Here is a 19601-nt window from a genome sequence, read left to right on the forward strand (position 1 = left end):
TTGAAGTTTATCTTCAGAGAATGTAGACTCTAATTCTCTAGTTATGATAATGTAAGATAGAACTGCCTTGATCATTATACTCAAACTGTGAGACAATGGCAAGAAGTCCTTGTGCCCCGAGGTCAAAACATTATATTATATATTGGGTACTTACATATAAAAACTATGTATCCACTGGATCTGTATGTACATCATGCCTTACACAGAGATATATGTGTCTCCATGTCCTCCTTGACATCTTGCTGAACATGTCAGGAGTTTTTAAAATCTTAGAGTATATTCTATGCATGAATATTATGACAAACCTGAAGAAACAGAAACTGCTCCAAAGAATCAGCATCACACAAATCTTTCAAATATTCCATCATTCTGAATTTCTGAAAAGCATTACAGACTGTAGCACATTGTTAACTGATAACCAGCATACTTGTACAGTTACATAGCAAATCTTCACAACTATTTCTCTTTCTCGCTGAATTTTCTATTAGAACCTATTACATAACATGGGACAGCTAGCTCTTTATTCCCATGAAGTAATGAGTGCTGTTGACAAGGGATATAGATTGGTTACATATTCCTGTATTTCCAGAAGGCTTTTGATACCGATCCTCACAAGCAACTATTAATCAAATTGTGTGCATATGGAGTATCGTCTCAATTGTGTGACTGGATTCGTGATTTCCTCTCAGAGAGGTCACAGTTCATAGTGATAGATGGTAAATTATGGAGTAGAACAGAAGTGATATCTGGCATTCCACAAGGTAATGTCATAGGCCTTCTGCTGTTCCTGATTTACATAAATGATCTAGGTGATAATCTGAGCAGCCCCCTTAGATTGTTTACAGATGACACTGTTATTTACCGTCTAGTAAAATAATCATACGATCAATTCCAATTACAAAATGATCTAGAGAGAATTACTGTATGGTGCAAAAAGTGGCAACTTGCACTAAACAAAGAAAAGTGTGAGGTCATCCACATGGGAACTAAAAGAAATCCAATAAATTTTGGGTATATGATAAATCGCAGAAATCTAAGGGCTGTCAATTGGACTAAATACCTAGGAATTACAATTACGAGTAACTTAAGTTGGAAAGACCACATAGATAATATTGTGGGGAAGGCGAAACAAAGACTGTGCTTTGTTGGTAGAACACTTAGAAGATGGGACAAATCCACTAAAGAGACAGCCTACATTGCACTTGTCCATCCTCTGCTGGAATACTGCTGTGCGTTACGGAATCCTTATCAGGTAGGGTTGATGGAGGACATCGAAAAAGTGCAAAGAAGGGCAGCTCGTTTCATGTTATCGCGCAATAGGGGTGAGAGTGTCACTGATATGATTCGTGAGTTGGGGTGGCAGTCACTGAAACAAAGGCGGTTTTCTTTGTGGCGAGACCTATTTACGAAACTTCAATCACCAACTTTCTCTTCTGAATACGAAAATATTTTGTTGACACCCACCTATGTAGGGAGAAATGGTCATAGAAATCAGAGCTCGAACGGAAAGATTTAGGCATTCCTTTTTCCCACGCGCCATTTGACAGTGAAATGGTTTGATGAATCCTCTGCCAGGGGCACTCAAGTGTGAATTGCAGAGTAACCATGTAGATGTAGATGTAGATATTCAACAAAAATGAATGTACCGGTAACATCAGGTGTATTCCAAAAGGCAAAATATAAGAGGCAGCCAAAAGAAAATGAGACAGGTGGAGAAACGTGAGTAAACTGTATATTATTTCATAAGTAATCATTATAACTGTTAATACGTTTACCTAATGTGAGACACGGTGGTCAGCGTCTTCGTGGAAAAATGCTTTTGATTGCCTACAGAAGCGTGATTGTATACAGGTGTGCAGCTCTTCATCTGAAGCAAATCGATGGCCGCAAATATCATTCTTCAGGGCTCCAAAAATATGTATGAAGGATGTATAAGAGTGAAATATCTGCAGTGTATTTGAAACAGCCATGGCAACATGTTGGTGGGCATTATCCTACAACAGAATGAAGCTGTCTGTCAACATTTCCAGGTGTTTGGACTTGATGGAATGCTTTAATTTTTGCATAGTGTCTGCAGTGTGTTATTTGTGGCACTGTGTCCCAGGAAGTCAGTGAGCAGCAGGTCAGAAGGCAGCATTATTATGTTGCAGGATAATGCCAGCTCACATGTTGCCAAGGTTGTTTCAACTAAACTGCAAACGTTTTGCTGGGAAGCCCTACATATCCTCCATACAGTCCTGATCTTTCTCCATGCAATTTCCATGGAACCCTGAAGAAAGACATTAATGGCCATCAATTTACTTCAGGCAAAGAGATGCATGCCTGATTGTGGTTCCATAGGTAACTGCGAATGTTTTTCCATAAAGTCACTGACTATCTTATATCACATTGGGATGGGTGTATTAACAGTTATGGCAATTACTTTTGAAGTAATAAACAGTTTAACAACTTTTTTTCTCCATATGTCTTGTTTTTATTTGACTGCCCCTTATAGGAGCACAAGTAACTCGGTACATATAAATGATTTCTCAGATAAAGTCAGCAGCACTTTTAGAGTATTGACTGATGTTGTCTGTTAGAAGGGACTGTCACTGGATGATTGTAAGAAAACACAGAACAGTATTTCTACTTGGTGTACTGACTGGCAACTATCAAAACTTATATAAATGCAAGATAACTCCCTTGACAAAATGAGATAATTCCACACCGAATACAGTTATAATATTCTGTAATAAATTTCTCTAGCCTGCCACAGTGCTTAAATACTTAAAAGCAATAATGTTGAGACAAAATGAAATGGTATGGACATGTGAAACCAGTATTTGAAAGAGAAGTGCAGGACTTAGTTTTGTTGGTAGGGTTCTGGGAAAAATATAGCCCATCTTTAAAAGGAATTGCATACTGGATACTAGTGTAACCAATTATAGAGTACTGATTCTGCATGTTAGTCATTATTAAATATGCATGACAGCAAACATAAATCAGATTGAGGAACACATCACTAGAGATGTTGCAAACCAGTACAGGTCTTACAAAAGTCTAGAACATATTTTCATAGAATTTAAGTGGAATCTTTTGAAGAGAGGCAACTTTGTTCTTTTGAAACACTGCTTTGTAAATTTAGAAAGCCAGTGTTTGAGAAAAATGACAAACTAATTGTGTACTTACAATGAATAAACTCTAATAAAGCAACCGTCACCAGCTTTGCAGATGTTTTTTGTCTCTAGTTTATGTCCAGGTTTCATCATTAAATGCATTATCTCTTTATGGTCTTTTCTATCCAGTTTTTAAAAGATACTCTTATTCCAAACATTTACATCTATACTTTGCAAACCACTGTGAAATTATGGCAGATGGACATATCATTGTACCAGTCTTTAGGGTTTCTACCCATTCCATTCACATATGCAGCGCAGGAAGAATGATCATTTGAATGCCTCTGTGTATACTGTAATTAATCTAATTTTCTCATCATTACACCTATATGATACATAATGGATTGTAGCGTAATCCTAAAATCATCATTTAAAGCAGTTTTGGAAAGTAGGTTGGCTTGGGATAGTTTGTCTGTCTTCAAGAGTTTGCCATTTTAGTTTCATCAGCGTCTCTGTGACACTCTCCCATGGGTCAGACAAGCCTCTGACCATTCGTGCTGCACTTCTCTGCACATGTTCAATATCCCCTGTTACTCCTGTTTTGCACCAGTCCGACACTCTCGAGCAATATTCTAGAAAGGGTCGCATGAGTGTTTTGTAAGCTCAGCTTCCTCAGTATTCAACCAATAAACTGAAGTCTACCACCTGCTTTACCCATGACTGACCCCATGTGATAATTCCATTTCATATCCCTACAAAGTGTTATAACCAGATATATATATGAATAGGCCTGTTCCTACTGTGACTTATTGATATTATAGTCATATGATACTATGTTTTTTTGTTGTTTTTTTTTTCATTTTGTGAGTGCACAATTTTACATTCTTGAACATTTAAAGCACGTTACCAATTTTTGCACCACTTTGAAATCTTATCAAGATCTCAGTGAATATTTATGCAGCTTCTTTGAGACAGTACTTCATTGTGAATAACTTCATCATATTCAAAATGTCTGATGTTACTATTAATATTGTGCACAAAGTCATAAACATATACAAAATGAGCAGCAAGGGTCCTAACACATTTCCCTGGGGCACATCCGAAGTGCACATTCGACAATGACTCTCCATACAAGATAACATGCTGCGTCCTCCCTACCAAAAAATCCTCAGTCCAGTCACAAATTTCACTTGACATTCCATATGACCATGCTGTAGAGATTAAGCATAAATGTGATACTGAGTCAAGTCCTTTTCATAAATCAAGAAAAACTGCATCTACCCGACATTCTTGATCCAAAGCTTTCAATACGTCACATGAGAACAGTGTGAGTTGGTTTTCGCATAATTGGTGTTTTCGGAATCCATGCTGGTTGGCATGGAGGAGGTCATTCTGTTAGAGGTACCTCATTATGTTTGAGGTCAGAATATGTTCTAAGATTCTAAAACAAATCTATGTTAAGGATGTTACACTGTAGTTTTGTGGATCACTTCTACTATGCTTCTTGTAAATAGGTGTGGCCTGCATTTTCACCCAACTACTGGGCACCGTTTTTCTGTGATAGATTATAGTCAGAAGAGGGCCTAACTTAGCTGCAATTTCAGTATAGAGTCTGATAGTGTTTTCATCAGCTCTGGAGCTTTGTTCGGTTTTAATGATTTCAGCTGTTCCTTAATGCCAGTGACACTAACACTTATTTCACTCATATTTTCAGTGGTTTGAGGATTAAACTGGGGTAATTTTCCTTGTAAAGGAATATTTGGAAACAGTATTAACCATTTCAGCTTTTGCTTTGCTGCCCTCATTTTCAGTTCCTGTCACGTTCACGACTGACTGGACACCAACTTTGGTGCCACTAATAACCGGTACATGCAATCAGAATTTCTTCTATGTGTGAAAGACCATTTGACAATGTTCTATTATGGTTGTCATTGAAGGCTTCTTGACAGCCAAATGTGTCTCATTCAGCATCTCTCTATCTACAGTTCTGTGCTTCATTTTACCTCTGTTCTTCAGTTGCCTCTTTTTCTTTAGAAGTTTCTTAACAGTGACTATATACCGAGGAGGATCTCTCCCATTACAGAGTGCTCTACTGCGTACATATCTATCCAGTGCATGGTTAACTATTACGTTAAACTTGAGCCATAGTTCCTATACCCTGTTCTGTACTGAAAGTTTGAAGTTCCTCATTGAGATATGACACTACTGCTTTTTTATCTAGTGTACTGAACATATACAGGGTGTTTGACTAAATGTGTTTGCCTCTGTAAGTTATGAAGTAATAGGCGACGGAAATATTTATAGTGGTAGGTCACCACAAGAAATGTTATCCTGTCTGCGGAGCTATGAATATAGTTTATTGTGTTATTAACCAAAGAGTTCCAGCAAAAAGATAAAATTTTTTTAAATGGGACAATAGTTGTTTCTATCATGCACTTGAATCAGTAACACCAGCTATGTATACATCAATTTAAATTACATTCCTATTACCTTTAGTTTGGGAGCTACAACCCTTCAAAGTTTCAGGGGTAGATACCACACACGCTGGGCATAATGCAATGCGCCTTCTAAATGTGGTGCGGCTGAGTTGTAATGTCGCCAGTATCACGGAGCGAGAAGCTTCCTCGATACACTGTTAGACTGCCAACTGTCGCCGCACACAGCCGTATACCTGACAGTTCAAGCCACACAAACAAATGGGGCTCAATATATCACAGTTACTGATATTGGATGAAGATGGCATATACGAACAACGAGTGCATTGACATGTTGCTGATGCTCGGCGAGTGCCAACACGATGCCACTGAAGCAGCCATGGCATACGCCATGAGATATCCTAGGCGAAGAGCTCCAGCAGCCATTACATTCTTATGTGCCGAACAACGACTGCAGGAAACAGGCAGCTTAGTAATGCGCCACAGTAACAGACGAAGGACTGCAAGAAGTGAGAAGACGGAGCTGTTGGTTTTAGCTGCAGTACACCATGATCCTCATGTCAGCTTACGAGCCATTGCTGCAGTCACTGGTGTCAGTCTCACAGCTGTGTGGCGTATAGTACACGGCCACAGGTTTCACCTGTACCACCTGTCACTGACCCAGGAACTGCATGGGAATGATTTCCGTGTGAGAGTTACATTCTGTGAATGGGCCATGAATAATTTCATGCTGGAGTCTTTACAAGGTGTTATGTTCTCTGATGAGTCCATGTTCACAAATTATGGTACAGTGAATCACCATAACATGCACTACTGGGCCACAGACAATCCTCGGTGGGTACGATCTGGTGACCACCAATGTAGGTGGTCTATTAATGTATGGTGTGGAATCCTTGAGGATGAAATCATCAGTCCACACTACTTCCCAGGTACACTGACAGGCGAGTTATATCACACATTTATAGTCTACAGTTTGGGTGGTCTCCTTAAACTTGCTGTCTACACACGAGAGTCTGTTTATGGATGCAGCATGATGGTCACCCAGCCCATTCTGCATGTGCTGTTGTGGAAGAACTAAACAACAGGTTTGCAGGAAGGTGGTTGGGTCGCTATGGTCCTCATTCATAGCCTGCAAGGTCACCCGATTTAACACCATTAGATTTCTTTTTGTGGGAATATCTAAAGGATCGTGTTAATGTCACTGAGCTCACATCCCCAGATGATGTAAAACGGTGCATCGGGGACACATGTTGCTCCGTGACACCAGCGATGTTACATCTCGTCTGCAGATCCTTTAGAAGGCGCATTGCATTGTGCATTCAGGAACATGGACACACATTTGAACATCTCATTTAAATCAACTTTCCTCTGCCAGAACATCCATCACCCACCACACAGCCATGTATTATGTACAGCATGCCCCTGAAACTTTGAAGGGTTGTAGCTCCCAAAGTAAAAGTGATAGGAATGTAATTTAAATTGATGTATACACAGCTGGTGTTACTGATTCCAATGCATGATAGAAACAACTATTTTTCCATTTAAAAATTTTCATCATTTTGCTGTAACTCTTTGGGTACGAACACAATAAACTATGTTCGTAGTTTCGCAGACAGTGTAATATTTCTTATGGTGACCTACTGCAATAAATATTTCCACTTTGGAACCACATGGAGCCCACCATTCTTAAATATTTCCGTTACCTATTACTTCATAACTTACAGAGGCAAACACATTTAGCAGAACACTCTGTATGTCTTTCTACTTGTTTTAATTCTCGTGTGTGCTTTGCTAATTATTGTTCCCACAAGCACATCATGACGACTTATACCAGTATTGATGTAGACATCCTCAAAGAGGTCACATCAGTTTGTTGCCATTAGATCCAGTACATTTCCACCATAAGCGGGTTTCTGAACAATCTGTTCTAGGTAGTTTTCAGAGAAGGCTGATTAGGTAATAAGCACTTATATCGTAGGAGGACACCAATCAACAGGTCCTTGAATAAGGGCGGGAGAAAACTGTTGAACATCATTTGTCACCAAGCACTCTTCAAAACAATTTATTAACCAACAATAATTCCTTTTTCTCAACCGTAACACTGTACAAGGCTCAAGTTAAAAAACACATTTATGATTAAGCTTGAGTTTTCAGCTATAAGAAAAGGCATTAAATGTGAAATACCAGAAGCAAAACAGTTTAGATATTCTTTAAAGCTTTTTCATTTAAAAAATACGATTCATCAAAACATTACATAACAATAATTTACATTGAATGTCATGCCAAAGCACACCATAATCTGTAAATTACAATAGAGTAATAGAGCAGCCCCACGTCAGCTCAGGGCAGAAACCCACAGACGACACAAAGACCCCAGATGTAGACCTCTGGACCCAGCCCCCTGGTAACAATAAGCCAAGAGAGAATAGGTAGTGGACAGCAAAGCTCTCTTAAGCAGTGAACAGGTTAAATAAAACCAGAGCCTATGGTGAATGTTAACTTGCACTGCAGTTCTAGTTAAAGTTAACAGGTTTAATTGAGGTATAACACTATAAGTCAGAATCACTGCTGGCCAAGGATAAAAAATTATTAGTATCTTAAGTGCAGAACAAATATAACCACAGTCTTAATAAATAAATGCAGAAGCAGCCTTCAAACTAGTATCCACAACCGAAGGTGTACAAAATCCCTTTTATTAGCTTAATGATCAAATCAGAGGTTGTCAAAAATTTAATTGTCCTCATGGAATTGCTTTTGGCACATTTTAGATACAATTTAACAGAGGCAAGCGTCATTAAGTATTACATAAAATATTTCAATTATTTCTCATAAAGGCTGTTATGGTACCCAAGAGGGAAAAAAACTTATTGGCTGCAAGAAATCAGTCAGTGCCATTAAATAAAGTGGATCTCTTCTCTTAAGACCAACATAGTGACAAAATGTGACACAGAATTTGGCATAGACCTCTAGGCCTTAAGATTAAGTCACCAAAACAACAGTCAGAATTTTACTTAAAATAAGTGCCCAAGTTCTTTTTAAAAACATTTACTCTAGAAAGAAGCTAATTTCCCCATGGGATACTGCTGAACACATGCCACAAACCACTTCAAAATCACATTAAACAGAAAATGTAGGAGTGCAGTACAACTAAAAAAAAATTGAAAAACCAAGCAGAAGGCCAGTGCTGAGCTGCTTCGAACACAACCAACATCATCATCGGTGACAATTCCCTGGAGAACATATGATGCCCACCATATACTTGAGGGAGAACAACCAGGCTCTTTTCTCTCAGCCAAGGAACCTGAAGAAGGTACTGACCCAGTACCCAGCAAAATCCTGTGGTGAAGGCATTCTGGTCACCTAATGCAGAAGGGGACATGACTGGAGAGCTTCACTGACTCACACCAAATTCCAAAGGAAGAACTCGAGTACTGTGCAAACCTAGTACAGCTGGAGCAGGATTTGGCTGGCCCAGCATGGCACATCAGCAGCCACACTGCCATGCATGGAGAATGCTGACTGTCATTGCTCACACCAGAAAAATGGTGCACCAGCAGTGCCGACCAATTGCTCTCCAGGAAGCCCCCTATGTTCCACTGGACACACTATCCACCATAACTTCCAAGTCCCGACTGGCACCTTTCCTTTTTACACAGCCCACTTCCTCTTTTACACAAGAGGCCTTGTAATCAGCAAAGAATGTGCTCAACATGCCGGGTACGTGGTATTGAACTTGGTGCATGGATCAGCCTCTCCCACATAAACTGAACACCTGGAGAGTTCAGCAAGCTTAACCTGACTTACATGTACCCTTTGCATCTGGTCGATGCCTCAGCCTTCACTCACATTGTGACCAGAGAGTGGACTACCACAAGATATGGCACAGACCCACAAAACATGTCATAAACTTACTGGATACATTGCCTCCTTCCTCGTGACCTCCAATGTTGTGAATGAAGACCATGTCACCACCTTAAAATTGGCAGGCTGGCATCTCTAGTTGAAGCACATCATTAGCCTTTGATGGGCCTTAGCAGTGCCTGCTCTCAGTCTCCATCAGTTATCCCTAAGAACCTTATGAGTAGTCTGATCAGGAAGCAAGGCTGCTATTTCTCTCAAGTTGGACAGTGGCAAATTTATGTGATGGACAAACATTATAGATGCTTGTACGACTTGATGAGCTTCATGCCTTGCTGTATTAGAGGCAAAATTCAACTGTGGGAGGGAACATACCCATTTTGACAGAGCATCTGAGTGGTAAGTAATAAGAGTGCCTTCGAGTTCCTGTTAACCCTTTCTGGAAAAGATGGTTGAGGGTAATAGGCAATGGTAGTTGCATGATCGATGCCATGCTGAAAACAAATCCAGTGGATTTCATGACACACAAAGGCTGGGGCGTTCTCAATTATGAGAATGACAGGAGGACCAAAGAGAGAAATGATTTTAATTACATGTTTAGTGATGGCCCCTGCAGTTCCCCCCCCCCCCCCCTCCCCCCCCCCCCTCCTCCTGCTCAGCATCAACCATACAAAATGTGAGAAGGCATCCACTGCTACAGAAATATAGCAGTAACCCATCTGAGTCCAGGGAAGAGGGCTGACATAATCAATGAAAATACATTCCATAGGACATTTTGCACTATCCAACCATTCTCCTTAAATCTTTGTAAAGTGAGGGTGCATCACATGTTGTTTAACCTTGTGTATGATTTTATAAGTGCCTAACTGTCCACTTAACAGAAACTGATGGTAATATTAAATATACTGAGATCCCAAGGCAAACAAATTTTCCACTTACCACCACTCTTGGATTGTGAACACAAAATTTCTTTTTTTTAATCTAGTAGCCACATACTTCCTCCCCACAATGAAGACACTGTTTAATATGTAACAACTCTAGGTCAGAATCATGTTGTTGCACAACATCACCAAACTCGGGCATCTCTACCAAGACTGCCCTAATAGTAGCTCCCTCGTCAGACACTCGTGGAACCAAAGTTTCCTCATAACCCAAGTCAAACATAGGGCTTAGCACAACAGTGATGAGAACTTAAATGCAGAAATGTGCACCAACCACATTGCAATATGCCCTTTCTGACAGGGATGTCCCAAGACCATGAAAGAGCCTGGTTGTCAGTTTGTAAACTAAACTGATGGTACTGTAGGTAGAACTTAAAATTTTCAGTACTGTCTAGGACAGCAAGTACCTCAAGATAATAGGTCAAATATTTGGCCTCTATGGTCATTAAAGCATATGACACACAAGCGATAGGGCATGCCACCCATCCTGTTCATGCAGCAACACATCTGCTATTTCCAAATTTGAAGCATCAGTTTGTAAAATAAAGGATAAATCAAAATTTGGGGTATATGAAGATGGTATTTGTTCTTTTGGACATGTCCTAAAGAACAGATAACATCGTTGACCATGCAACTCTCTAGAATGAAATGACAATTAAATCAAGACCCTAAGCTGCCGACAGGCATTGATATACATCAACGGGGACAGTTTGAAAATGTGTGCTCCGACCAGAACTCGAACCTGGGATCTCCTGCTTACATGGCAGACACTCTATCCACCTGAGCCACCGAGGGCACAGAGGATAGTGGTACTGCAGGGATTTATCCCTTGCACGCTCCCCGTGAGACCCACATTCTCAACTTAATGTCCACACACTACAGTCATAGTGCCCCTGCCCATTACACTCATTACTCGCAGCAGACAATCTTACTGAGTCCCGTAAGAGTTCGGGCAATGTGTCTGCATCCGCACAGAAGGAGGTCAATCGCTGGTGGGCAAAATGCCCCAGCTACCTGTAATGGAAACACCACCCCTTACTGCAAGTGATTTTAGTTGTAACAGTAATCCTATTGCCCGAAGGACGCCTGGGTTTCCTAACATACTCAAGTGTAGCATTGGCTTGAGCAACCCCAATGAATCAGAAACCAGATGATCTAAATCTTGTCCTGTGGGCCAGGACAAACCATTTCAACTAACAAACATGTACACGAGGGTGTAAATGATTTGAAAAACCAAATTCCAAGGTAGCTTAAATACAGTGACTTGCCCCTCTAAGTTTACAGAGAACCACAAAAATTTCACTAACTGGTTTGCAGTATCTATGACAAGATAATGTATGCCCGTAATCATGCTAAGAAAGGGATTGGGAAGTATTGCAAAATACACCACCCCATTAGGCATATTTTTTTCATTGGGGCTGTGAGTTTCCCCTGGATATTCCTCTGCAGGGCCACTCCCCTCACCCTCTCAGGACCATTGGTCCCATTATAAGGCACTTAGCTTTCTTTGCATGGATGTTACCATGAGCAATAATTCATCTACCTTAGCCCTAGAGGGAACATCAGAAACCACAGATCTCAAGTCCTCCACTTGATTGGACAAATGAGCAATCTGCACTTGTAAGTGATAAATTTGCAGACAAGAGGGAGTAGTGTCGGACAAGGATTCGACATTCTTCTCTAAGTCTACCAGGGAACTGGAGCAACTTGCTAGTGCAATATTAGTGTGGCCTACACGCTCCTCTGTGATGTGCAGGGGAATCATGACTGCTGCACGGAGATGCACATGCAACTCACTGATGCCACCATCGTCACTTTGGCCCCATCCTCACAATTTGTGCTTAAGCTGCTCCTTCTTGAGGGTCCCCACTCTGATTATGGCATGAGTTTCCAGTTTCATAGAGAACCTGAAACAATAATCAGGACCAAACAGTTTCCACGCAATACTAAGTAATACAATAAACGAGAAAATAAAAAAATTACAAGAAAAACAAATGATGATCAGTGAAATGAGGGTAAGACTAGAATGCAACAACCATGCTCTAGCTACTCAACTGATACAGATAACAATCAATTGTGTCTTAGGAGGATGCCAACTGACAAGTCCTAGAGGATGGGCTGGGGAAAACTATTGAACATCATTTGTTACCAAATACTCTTTAAAACAATTTGTTAACCAACATTAATTTCTTTTCCTCAACATTGAAAGTCATACTGAGGCAAACCATAACCTGAAACTTACAATAGAGTAATAGAGCAGCCGTATGTCAGGTCAGGGCAGAAACCCACAGACAACACACTGTGGCTACAGCTGCCTTAGACTGCAGTTGTATTTGTTAGTTGTGTGTGCGTATGTGTCTTCTATTTTTGACGAAGGCCCCACTGGCCAAAAGCTTTATTTGTTATAGTCTCTATGTTGTGCCTATCTGTGACTCAGCATCTCCGGTGTATGGTGAGTGGCAACTTTCGTTTTCACAATATTGTTACATTCCATCCTGGATTTTCCATTGTTTGGTATAAGTTATTCTTCATCACACTTATAAACACAAACATATATTATAGTTTCTAAACTGCACTTAGGCTATTTTCATATTCTTCTAACAATAACATTAATGGTTTGGCACTCCAGCCTCAACAACAAATCACTTTCAATACTCCAAACATAAATTTATCCACACACACTAATGCTTCCTGGTATCAGTTCAATATTCTTAACTATTTGGGTGCTCAGCTTATTTTTATTGTATCACTTGGCACACACCTTAGCTACCATTCGTCACTCTGGCCACCAATCGAGTCGCAAGGCTAAGATGTCTTACTGTGAGTGATACATAGGGGGCTGAAGAATACTGGTAGATTCTTCACTTAACACTGGTTCTTGAAACCTAGTGCATAGGCAGTGCTCCTAGTCTAACCTAACCTGATGACTGGCATCTATCTTCAGGTATCTGCCAATTCTAGTTCTTCAACATCTCCACAGTGCTCTCCCATAGGTCAAACAGACATGTGACCATATGTGCTATAATTCTGTGTGTATGTTCAACATCTCATGTTACTCCTATATGGTGTGGATTCCACACGCGTGAGCAGTATTCTAAGATGAGACATACAAATGATTTATAAGCAATCTGCTTCGTAGATGACTGCATTTTCCCATGTGTAACTAAAATTTGTATTTCAGTCATTCCAAAAGGTGTAAGTAACAATAGTGGCATGATGTTTTCACTATGTGTTTAGATAATAAATAAATACCTCAGTAGGATTAAAAATTTCAACAACCCTAAGTGAGGGCAAAAGTTGTAAGAAAGTCTTGCAATCCCATTACCACCATTGATATAAAATCCTCTAGTCTATTATTAAAAATGAAAATGCTTGCACTATTCACAAAATATAATGCTTCAAGAATAGACGAAAAACAATTTGAAATGTCGCTAAAGAGGAAGAAAGAAACCTGGTAATGCAAATAACGAGGAAATGACTGTGACAGTAATGATGTCTCATTGGCCATAAAATTCAATAATTAATCTCCCCCCCCTCCTCCTGTAGACTAGTCAAAACAATTCATGTAATAAAAAACCACTACCAACACACATTAGTGTCAAAAAATTCACAGTGACGTATGATGCCAAGTTGTCACAAACTCATAAACTCTCCATGAAACAGAAACAAACAGAATTGCATGAATATTTGGAAATAAATCGAACAGACATATATTAAAATTTTGCAAATATTTACTTGATGTCACTCAGGCAGTAAAGACATCTATGTTACTGTCAATACTTGAACACTACACTACAGTGGTGTTTCATGCAAAGGACTAAAATCTTGTGGTGACTTGATAGCTGTATTTGTAATCAGTCATTGTCTCAAGGCATATTTCCTAGCAGATTTAAATGTGCTGTAGTAACATTCATCTGTAAAACCAGAGATGAGCACGTTTAGATCTATTTTACTCCTTATAAAAAATACTAGTGTGTGCAGTACACTACATAATATGAGGATGCATAGTGCCTTTCGGAATATCATATACAAAATTGCATATAAAACTTTGACCAATTATGAAAATGTATGCAAAAGGTATTTTCTATGGAATACATAGTGTATATTTACATACAAATAAAATCTGAACTCCAACAATTTTGTTCAAAAAACGCTTGCATAGGGGCACTTGAAGTCTTATTGATGTAGAGTAAATGAATATTGTTATTTACTACAGATTTATTGCAGATATTCATTTACACTATAACAGCAGCTAGTCATCAAAATTTGAATACTGCTTCTTTAAACAAAGATTTTTTAAAAAAATTCTTTTATCTGTGCCAAAAATTTGTTGTATGACCTAGTACACTTACTGTTTGTTTGTTTTTGTGTTATAGCCCTGTTTACTATTTTTATATGGTTGTCTTTGCACATCCTTATGTTGTAAGAATGAAGATTTGAGTTCGTTTTGAAATTGTCATTGTATCTTTTTATATTAGTTACACTTTTTTGTATGTTGATGCATGGCAAGGGTAGAATATTTAGCAGCTGAAATAATTTTTTGGAAGATATTACCCTAGGACTGTCGGTATTATTGTAACAGGTTTGTTTTATACAGTGAAGTTGGTTTTTAAGTTTGTCTTATTATGTCTCCAAAAGCTGATGCCATGGGTAGTACAGATGTATGTGGACTAGACAGTTCTGCTACTCTGTACTTATACTGCACACTGTACTTATGACACGTAATGCAATCCTGTTGTTTCAGAAGTGTTTGAGAAAGTGGCCTATGGTCAAAACCTGACTCTTTTAACAGAGCATAATTTGTTGACTGTTTATCAGGTTGGCTTTCCAGAGAGCAAGCAAGATCTAACAAATGAAGTCCCGGTGGAGCTAATAAGAAAATAATCCAATTACTAACAAAGAGATAGAGGGGCTGGCCAGCACTTATCTCAGCTCAGTACAGCCGATAGATTCACAAAAAAGAACAGAAAATTTACATTCCTAGCTTTCGGAACTTTGTTCCTTCATCAGGGAGGAGAGAAGGGAAAAAAGGGAAGAAGGGAAAGTGGATTCAGGTACTCACAACCCAGGTTATGAAGCAACAGGGAAAGGTAAACAGGGAGGGTAGTAAGGATGGAGGCATGGTTGTCAGAGGGAAGCCAAAGATATTCTACTGTTAAGTACTGTGCCAGCTCCAAATCAAAGAGGATGCATACAGAAGTAAAGAGGCATATAGTAAAAAGATAAACACAACTTTGTAGGATGAAAAGATGCGTGAATGGCTAAAGAGGAGAGGGAAAAAGGAGAAGACTGAGGAGTAAATGGAAGTGAGGTTGGTTAACGTAGGTTCAGTCCAGGGGGTTGGCGGGATGAAAGGATGTGTTGGAGTGCAAGTTCCCATCTCCGCAGTTCCGAGGGGCTGGTGTTGGGTGGGAGAAGCCAAATAGCATGTATGTTGTAGCAGGTTCCTAGGTCCCTAGAATTATGCTGGACGGCATGCTCTGCTACTAGGTATTGGACATCTCCTAGGCGGACAGTTCGTCTGTGCCCGTTCATGCGCTCAGTCAGTTTAGTTGTCGTCATACCGATGTAAAAGGCTGTGCAGTGCAGGCATGTCAGCTGATAAATGACATGTGTTGTTTCACATGTGGCCCTGCCTTGAATTGTGTATGTTTTACAGTAGCAGGACTGGAGTAGGTGGTTGTGGGGGGATGCATGGGGCAGGTTTTGCTAACGTATATTAAGAACTGCAGCCTCCCTTCTGCTTTATTTCGTATGGTGTCACTAGGAACAGATTGCCCATTCCTTCTCCTTTCATGGATAAATTTCAAAACTTTTACTTCAACATCAGGGTGTCCCTCTTTGCAAGGGCCAGTGAATTTTTTTCTATTAGTAGTAATGCCAATATCTGTTTCTTCCATAAGTGAACATTACTCTTAACTACATTGAACTCTTGTCCCGCCCTCCTGTTAACTACATTTTTCAGCATAAAGAATTACTTTATGCTTGAAAGTAGCATCATATGATGGTCTTCTCTGCTTGCCTTCCATTTTGTGTCTATCTGATGCAAACACACAGGGTCTTAGTAGGCCAACAATAATGTACTGAAGTTGATCAAACAATGGTAACTCCAGGTAGGAATATCAACAATGTAGGAAAAGATAGATTGCTACTTACCATGAAGAAGACACTTCAAGTTGCAGACAGGCATGATTAAAAGACAGACACATGTAGCTTAAATTTCAGTGGCATTGCTGGTGAATGACGGATTGAAGTTTGTACTTGAATGTAATGTGTCACTGAATCTTATGTGCACCCCAAAATTGAATACTGCATATGGTAAAAAAAAAGTGTGCACTAGACTTGCTTAAATACACTAAGTTGCCATTCCACATTCTTATAACCTGGTGAAATGGAGAATTAACCCCTCGAAGGAATACACTGTCTACTATAAGAAATAACTTGACATAGTGGCCATAACAGCACTGGGCAGGCAAAGAGCCTGTACGTATCTATGTTAATGAGATGAACTGTTGCTCCTGTGTCCACTTGAAATTCAACTGCTCACCCTCCACTACCAAAGTCAGCATAATATGCTGGGGTGACATGCGGGGCATTGTAAACAGCCCCACAGTCCATTGAAAACACAGGGCTTCCGATGACCAATTCATGGTGTGCCCCAACTGTCACATACACTTCCTAAGTGGAAAACAGTCAGGGCAGGACTGCTAGCTCACCCTATGAGTGGAAGTAGAGTGATTTTGAGGACCCAAAAAATGCCACAGGTTAGAATTATGATGCCAGGATTGATGCAGGCAAAGACAGGCATTGCCACAGTACCATTGCACCAGAATCATCAACATACACTTCATGATCAAAAGTATCCAGACACCCCCAAAAACGTATGTTTTTCATATTAGGTGCATTGTGCTGACACCTATTGCCAGCTACTCCACATCAGTGACCTCAGTAGTCATTAGACATCGTGAGAAAGCAGTATGGGGTGCTCCGCGGAACTTATGGGCTTCGAACGTGGTCAGGTGATTGTGTGTCACTTGTGTCATACATCTGTATGTGAGATTTCCACACTCCAAACAATCCCTAGGTCCACTGATTCCAATGTGATAGTGAAGTGGAAACATGAAGGGACACATACAGCACAGAAGCGTACATGTCGACCTCGTCTGTTGACTGACAGAGACCGCCGACAGTTGAAGAGGGTCGTAATGTGTAATAAGCAGACATCTATCCTGACCACCACACAGGAATTCCAAACTGCATCAAGATCCACTGCAAGTATTATGACAGTTATGTGGGAGGTGAGAAAACTTAGATTTCATGGTGAAGCGGCTGCTCATAAGGCACACATCGTGCCGGTAAATGCTAAACGATTCCCCGCTTGGTGTAAGGAGTGTAAACATGGGTCGACTAAACAGTGGAAAAACATTGTGTGGAGTGACAAATCATGGTACACAATGTGGTGATCCAATGGCAGCGTGTAGGTATGGTGAATGGCTGGTGAACGTCACCTGCCCGCGTGTGGTGGTGGTGGTGGTGGTGTGGTGCGTTTGTGTTTTTCATGGAGAGGGCTTGCACCCCTCATTGTTTTCCATAGCACTGTCACAGCACAGGTCTACATTGATGTTTTAAGCGCCTTCTTGCATCCTACTGTTGAAGAGCACTTTGGGGATGGCAATTGCATCTTTCAACACGATCGAGCACCTGTTCATAATGCACGGCCTGTGGCGGAGTGGATACATGGCAATAACATCCCTGTAATGGACTGGCCTGCACAGAATCCTGACCTGAATCCTGTAGAACACCTTTGGGATGTTTTGGAACTGACTTCGTGCCAGGCTTCACCGACCAGCATTGATACCTTTCCTCAGTGCAACACTACGTGAAGAATGGGCTCCCATTCCCCAAGAAACCTTTCAGCACCTGATTGAATGTGTGCCTGCGAGAGTGGAAGCTGTAATCAAGGCAAAGGGTGGGTCAACACCATATTGAATTCCAGCATTACCAATGGAGGGCGCCACGAACTTGTAAGTCATTTTCAGTCAGGTGTCCGGATAGTTTTGATCACATAGTGTACATTGACTCAGCGGGAAGGAAAGCCATCTGGGGTTCCCCATGGGGACTGGGGGCTGTTTACCATGCACTTCTAATTGTTCCACCAGCCAATTATTGGAAAGAATTTCCCTTGCCCACAAATGGGAAATTGTCCTGGAACAGAAGATGTATAAAGACCGAAGGAGATGGTGAGTGTTTGTACACCACACCCAGGAAACTGGAATTAGAAAACAATGATGATGATGATGATGATGATGTCCCTTGCTGCTGCCATAAGCTCATATGATTCTGCGAATTCAGCAAAGTCAGCTAAAGAAGGGTCAGTCGAGGTCAACACCCTAGTTTGAACTTCAGGGTCAGGTGCTAACCGGACAGTCATATTCCAAATTTAGCTAGCCTGCATATGAGTTAGTGCATTTGGGACACTCAAAAATACACTTGTGTGAGAGACTCCACAAAATGGTGACCCACACCACATCAATTGCCCGGGGTGCTTGTGGTACTGATTAAACTGCAAACGTGGGTTTGATGCCCAAAATATTGTGTAAACCACCAACAAAGTTTGTCAAAGGGTAGTTCTTTGGGCTTAGTGGAGGGCATCAAACTGTGCACAACTTCATATAATTCCACTCAGCTGAAGAATAACAAGATGGCATTATCAACCAGATAGGCAGTACGCCTCACCTGGCAGTGCAGCAAGAATTGATGCAGATAATTTTTCTACCTTTCAGTAGACTCATCATAATCAACAAACTGCATTGGGGGCAGAGAAGAAACCAGCCCAGCAGGAGCCTGGCCTGTCAGCTAGTTGGCACGGGAGTAAAGCAATTCTGCATTCTCGTTTATTGGCACCTGGATCTGCTCGTGCTGCTGCTGCTCCTTCTATAGCCACAACTGCTCCTGCCAGCATTGCAGAAATACCGGGTCCATGGTGGCTCAAAATTAACACTATGAAAAGGGAAGAAAAAGAAAAGTAGCATCATACACATTAGAGTGTGCTTTGTTGCCACTTCAGTATATACATAAGTGTGACAGTGGCGCTAAACAACTCAGTGTGCACAAATTGCTGTATGGCTGATGGTGGCTCCACAGTACTTCCCCAGTACATTTTCTCCTTAATAACATTTGTTGCTGAACATAAAAATCGGTATCAGCTGAACTGTTATTTTCACAGACACAATACAAGACAAAAATGATTTTCATGTAGACTTTGTATCCAT

The 19601-nt window shown here is 40.5% G+C and overlaps 1 protein-coding gene across 1 annotated transcript in view; it reads left to right on the plus strand.

Annotated features, from left to right (window-relative positions):
- The window catches only part of LOC126161517 (diacylglycerol kinase eta), a 641720-nt gene that overhangs the window by 533468 nt on the left and 88651 nt on the right, over positions 1-19601 (plus strand). The window lies entirely within an intron of this gene.

This window comes from Schistocerca cancellata, chromosome 2 (genome assembly GCF_023864275.1).
Source record: "Schistocerca cancellata isolate TAMUIC-IGC-003103 chromosome 2, iqSchCanc2.1, whole genome shotgun sequence".
Taxonomy (NCBI): domain Eukaryota; kingdom Metazoa; phylum Arthropoda; class Insecta; order Orthoptera; family Acrididae; genus Schistocerca; species Schistocerca cancellata.